A 6,217-nucleotide genomic window follows, 5' to 3' on the forward strand; every position below is an offset into this window, starting at 1 on the left:
GTACACATGCCCACACACACATGTACATGTATACACACACACAAACAGACACACACACACACACACACACACACACACACACACACACACACACACACACACACACACACACACAAGGATACCCCCTGGGGTGAAAAAGTATAAAGTGGAAAACTGCACCCAGGTGCTGGTGTCAGGAAAAGGAAACTGACAACTGAGTGTGTGAGGGGTCAGAGGTCATGTTGCATGTGTTCCACGTGAAACCAAATGTAAGTACAGACGTGAAAAGCCATGTGCAGGCTTTGAGAGACTGTTGACATGTTTCTCTGCTTCTCTCTTTAACACACACGGACACTAACAGCCCTATCATTTTGAAAAGCTGTTGCTGTACAGTAACACAGAGTACATCTTGAAGCTGCAGCCATCACACACACAAAAAAAAACTAATTTTCAATAACATTCAGCAAACAGATTCAGGCATGCATACCCGTAGGTTTATATTTCTCATAAGCTTGGAAGGCAGCAGTAACAGTTGAGCTATTGGGTACCTGGGTGGACTTCCTGATTCTCAACACACAACAAAGGCAATGTGAGAACAGCTGGGGAAAAAGCAGCTGCTTCCAATATGTGCTTCAACCATAAAATGCTTTGTATTACCTAATCTCACTGCAAAACAAGAGAGGTGCCTCATAATCATGCACACACATTCACTCACTCACCCGGTGCAGTTTGAAATCACATATGAAGCAGATTACAGGCCTTTATAGCTGAATCACATGTGGAGCCACTGCAAACATTTCTGACCAGAGGGGAGGAAAGAGAATGGAAACAGACATGTTAGAGGACCAAAGGTGACATGAACTGTGATTGCATGAAGCAGATGATCTTGCTGTTGGCTTCCAGTTTAGCCTCTGTTCTGACAAGATCTTTGAATATATGCGCATTAGCTCATTCATTGTCATCATCACACTCTCACCATGCAACACAATCAATTCTGTCAAAATTCTGCATAAGTCACCCTTGGGCAGGAAGCAACAGTGGTAACAGCACAGTACAGTGTTCATCTGTCGATTTCTCTAATTAACTGTGGCCAGGCTTCAAACAGGTTGCTGTGGTGTTTTACAAGAGACAGATTGCTATGAATAATGGTATCTGGGCTGTGTAACAGGCAGCTCTCACATAGCAGACTGTATGTGTCACAGATGGATAGGAACAGCAATTTAGATGGTTAAATTTATAAAGGGAGAGACTGTAGGAGAGAATGGAGTGGGGATGTTTTTTATTCAAAAGAAGTAGATCAAATGGGGAACGGATGAGGAAGGTCGATGAGAGACAGACTTGGATCTGGACCTGCTTTGCTTAATGTTCCCTTTTTTATGAGGAGTGTTAAATTGTCTACGTAGAGTGGTTGGCAGGTCTGCACACACACACTGAGCACCAAATTCTCACAACCCTTTACCTGTCTACTTTTAACACTGGACTGAACGCTGGCAGTGGAATTGGGAATTGGGAAATAACAGCGATACTGTTATTTCCCAAGTGCTCATTTGTCAACACGTTTTTCTTTTTTTTTTTTCTGTACGACTCAGCCTCAGTCAATTATACATTTCTTTTTTTCTTTTTTAATTGCAGTAAGGTTGAGTTTTATGGTCAATAATGGATTTTTCTTGCCAGTGTAGGAATTTCCTCTTTGGAATACTTTGGTTGCTTTGCTGGGCGGGTCAGGAGAGGTAAAACCAACCCAGTATCGGGAAAGAAGGACACCAGTCGTTCTATTTGTTTAGTCTCCATGGAAATGAATGCATATCATTGTGTAGACAATCAAAAGGGTCCATGGGTGAATCACTCTCCATGGCATTTGAGTTACAATTCAGTCTCCGGCTCTGAATGCGGAGCTTTGTTTGTTCTGGACCTGTCAGTTTGTGATTATATCATTTTTAAGCGCCTGCAGCCCATGTGATCTGACCCACAAGTGAGTGAACACATCAGGAGTTTGATTTAGTTGCCCTGCAGGCCTTTAATGATCGTCAACTACAAGCAGGACTTGGTCTCACTCTTTGGTTTGTCAGATGCGGTTCATTGGAGTTCATCTTATTTCCAGTTTAAATTAGCGGAGCTAACCTTGTTTTCTCTTCAGAACAGCTCCCATGGGCCCTCTGTTGCTTAGATGTCTTGTTCTCCCAGAAAGAGCATAAGGGGAGGCAGTAAAGCTATGCTAACATCATTATTGTTATCGTAATTATTATTAACCCAATGCAGACTGTCACAGGCCAGTCATAGCTGGGCTCTTCTCACATTTCTCTAATTTCCCAGTATGAACAAACAGACCTTAAACAGATGGTCATTTGTAAATGACAGCCTGTGTAGATGAGAGTGGATGAGGGTGTTAAGTGTTTCAGACTGGCTTTTAAAGGAGGAACTTTTAAGGGGAATCTGGGGCAGCTCTGGTCTCTCTCTTTCCACCCTGCCCAGGAGGAAGGTTTAGATTGCTGTGTAGAGTGATGGGTCCCACAGCGAAAGGCTGTATCACAGAGCGGATACTCCCCACCACTCCACTAGAATAACAAAATCACTACGGATGGCTTCAACATCGTGAAAACTGTCAGCGAGTTTGGCTTCTAAAAATAAAATAAAAATAATTGACCTAACGCTTTTTACTTTTTTTATTTTTATTATTATTATTATTATTTTTGGTTTCTGGCTCTTTAATAACACTCATCTCACGGGACAGGGTTGGGTGACAAGCAGCGCAGGCAAGGAAGAAACCCAGTCACTATACCCAGATCACAGGAAGGGGAGGCTGAATGTCACCTTCAAATCTAGCAGGCGGATTGATTCAGGGCCTTCTGGGAGCAGAGGGAAATACCTTGGCCTGACAGGAGACACTAAACCAAACAACCAGAGTTTCCCCTGGGAGAGCGTTTAACTGCAACATGCTATGAGTTATGGGCCCCCAGGCAATTTCCTTTAACATCATACTTTGTTTTATATGGCAGAAAACGTGTTTATGTTTGAAATGTACATTTCAATAAACAAAGCACTTAACCTTACATATGAAATGTTTCCTTTGAATTTCTGGGACAAATCTAAAAATAGTGCAGATGGCTGTTATGAAAATATATCAGCACAGGTTTTTATTGAAACATATAATTCATCATGTGAAGGATATTTCAGTGTCTCCAGTAACTTTTATGTTCTGTTTTAATGATCATGTGGCTAAGCATGTAACAGTCATGTTTTTATGATACAGGGTCACCTCTATTTTTATATTCCACGATCCATTTTTCAAGACTTAGTTTTTAAGAGTCAGAACATATAGTGACAAAAACATGTACTGTGTGTTTATGCAGCATGTGAGAAAGAGAAAGCCTGTTATATGATTGCTCCATGTGTATCCCACAGTGTACCTGCGTGCATAGATATAAATTTTGTGTGATACTACACAGAACATTTGAGAATAGGATGTGGGCCTGTTTTATGAGCCGATATTTGTTTTATGAAAGAATACTGGACAGCAGTCAAACTCCTCTCAGCACACAGCCGTGGCCACTTTTCACTTTCGCTCATATCCAGTTTTGTAACTGAAAGCAGACGCTGTTTAATATTTTATTAATATTTACTCTCATGTTGTGATTGAACACTGGTAACAGTCCGATGATACATGCTCTATTTCTGGACACACAACCAACTTGAGGCATTTCGACTATTCAAGCTCCATAAATAATCATATCGATACATCGCTCTCCAACGTGACATACTCAGACTGCCACTCGGTTTGTTTCTGCTTGTTCCCATCCTCTGCCAAAAAAAAGATCTAATCCCATCTTCCCATCTTCCTCTGCACTCATGAAAAACTGAGTGCAATAAAATGTGTATGTGCACTTTTTATTCTCCAGAAAGAGGCCACAAGGGGAACAACGTTCAGAGCTCTCCCTCTGGATATTACAATGTCAGTAAGTTTGCATGAGATCATTACTCTGTTGCGTCCTGTTACCCAATACACTTGCTGTATCCATTCTTCATTTCAGCTCATACACGTCTCACATGTAAATATGTATCATGCATAAAAACAGCAGCTAGCTTGTGTTTGCGCATGAATCATCATTTTTTCAATTATCTTGTGTTGCCCATACACAACTTTCCAGATTTTCGCAATTCTGTGACATCTGATTATTATCCATGGCGAGAACAGACACTCCGGGGAATTCTTCCCGCTGTGAACAGTAGTTGGAAGTCATTTAATATAATCAGCACACTAGTCGGCTTGATGTCTGTAGACAGACGTTCTCTATAGACAGTGGTCTGTGCAGAATAAAACAAAACCGCACCATAGTTCAACGATGAAGTAAAACATTCCTTGTTTTTCTTCTTTTACACAGGAGAACATCACACGCTGACAGCTCTGCCTGTGAAATCAGCACCATCATCTATACAGTGAAGTTAATTTCCTAATGAAAATCAATCAGTCATGCTGTGTTTGCAAAGGTGGGTGCTGTGTGTACAGTGCACACATGAGCGGGATGGATATGAGTTGATGCATATGGCTATAGATCCGAGTCATTGGTATGCTGAGCGATGGGGCCACACACTGGGTTTTAAAGCTGCTGGGTCATTAAGCATCCACACAACAGTGGCAGTGTGGAATGCTCATCATGCTTGGGAGATAAGGGCTAAGACTACATGGTGCATGAAAAGTATACGCAAGCTTAAGACTTTCATACTGTAAGCTCATCTCCTAATGTGATATTAGCACGGGAACAAACAAGAAAGATAGAGAGGGACAAAACTGAGGAAGACAGAAAGAAAATGTTAAATTTGAAAGTCTAATATGGTTTGTTCCTCTTTGGGAGTATTGATTGCAGGAAGCAAACAAACAGCAGTTATGTCGGATGTGTGACAGGACAACTTCCTCTCTTGTTATCCTTGGAGAGTGTTATATTTGCTTGTTTGAGTCAGCGGCGCTTGATCACTGTGACAGGAGAGAATTGAAAAGAAGCAGGACGTATTGAAGGCGAGTTTGGTGCCCTACTATGACTATGTCCATCCAGACTGTAATCAAGTGGACGATCTGTGCTTGTAGTGTGGACTTAATCTTACACTGCACAGCAAAAGACGAGGTTGGGAGGGCCTTTATTATGCATCAGAAGATAATGGCAACATGAACGAAACCACAGTTGAGTAGATGGAGGAAATGGAAAGTAATGGAGACACAGGTTTGGCTGTCAATGAAACCACAGAAACAGAACCAAGCTGAATTAGGCAAATTTCTACTTTTGATTTGGAACCTAAGAAAGAGCAATAAAATCCTACTCAATGCCTGAAACTTAAGACACTTAGACGACTAACAAATCCCAAACACAGCTTTCTCCTCGTTTTCTAAATAGAAAAATATACACAATATTATCATACCATACTGTATATCCCTCCATGCTTCAACTACAGTTGCACTTAAATTAAATACCTTAATTAAATACAGAATGAGAGACCTCCACTTGGCCTTTGAGACTGGTCAACAAGAGAAAACAGTATCAGTTCAACCAACAACAGAAGGTAGAGACAAATCAACAATTCTGCTACACTGCTGCCTGGGAAGAGCGAAAATAAATCTCAAATACTACAAATTCAACAGACTCTCAGACCCAAAACAAAATATTTACTTGGGGAAAATATGATATTCCCATAAAAAGCAGTAAAATATATCAGAGTCTGAGGGAAAAAAAACAGCAGCAACACCTTCTTTTAAATCTGCCTCCTCTTTGTTGCTCTTTATTTTAAAGTAGCAATGTGTAAGAATCAGCCAACTATTGAATACATATTCCAAACAAACAGAGGGTGGCACATTACCAGAAAGTTGGAGTGTCCATACCTGTCGTATGAAACAAAGAAAAGCTCCGTCTGGTGCCTCCTGCCTTCTCCCTTTCTCCTGTGCCTTAGTCAGTCTGGCCATCGGACATAACAGGACACATCCCGGTGGGCTGGTGGACATAACGTCAACAGTGTTAGTTATTTACATTCTGACATTCTTAGTTATTTATATTTTGTCTCCTCTCGGGCTTCCACCATTTCCATTACATTCAATTATTAAACTACTTAACTAAACACAACCTCATTTTATCATGTACATAAACCATTTTAGGTTTTTATTTAAAGGATTTGCTTGCAATGTTTTACTTTCTGGCATTATGTCACATCATGTTGTGCATTAGTAGAGTTACATAGTACATTGTACAGATATGTG

This window comes from Toxotes jaculatrix, chromosome 13, assembly GCF_017976425.1.
Source record: "Toxotes jaculatrix isolate fToxJac2 chromosome 13, fToxJac2.pri, whole genome shotgun sequence".
Lineage (NCBI taxonomy): Eukaryota > Metazoa > Chordata > Actinopteri > Toxotidae > Toxotes > Toxotes jaculatrix.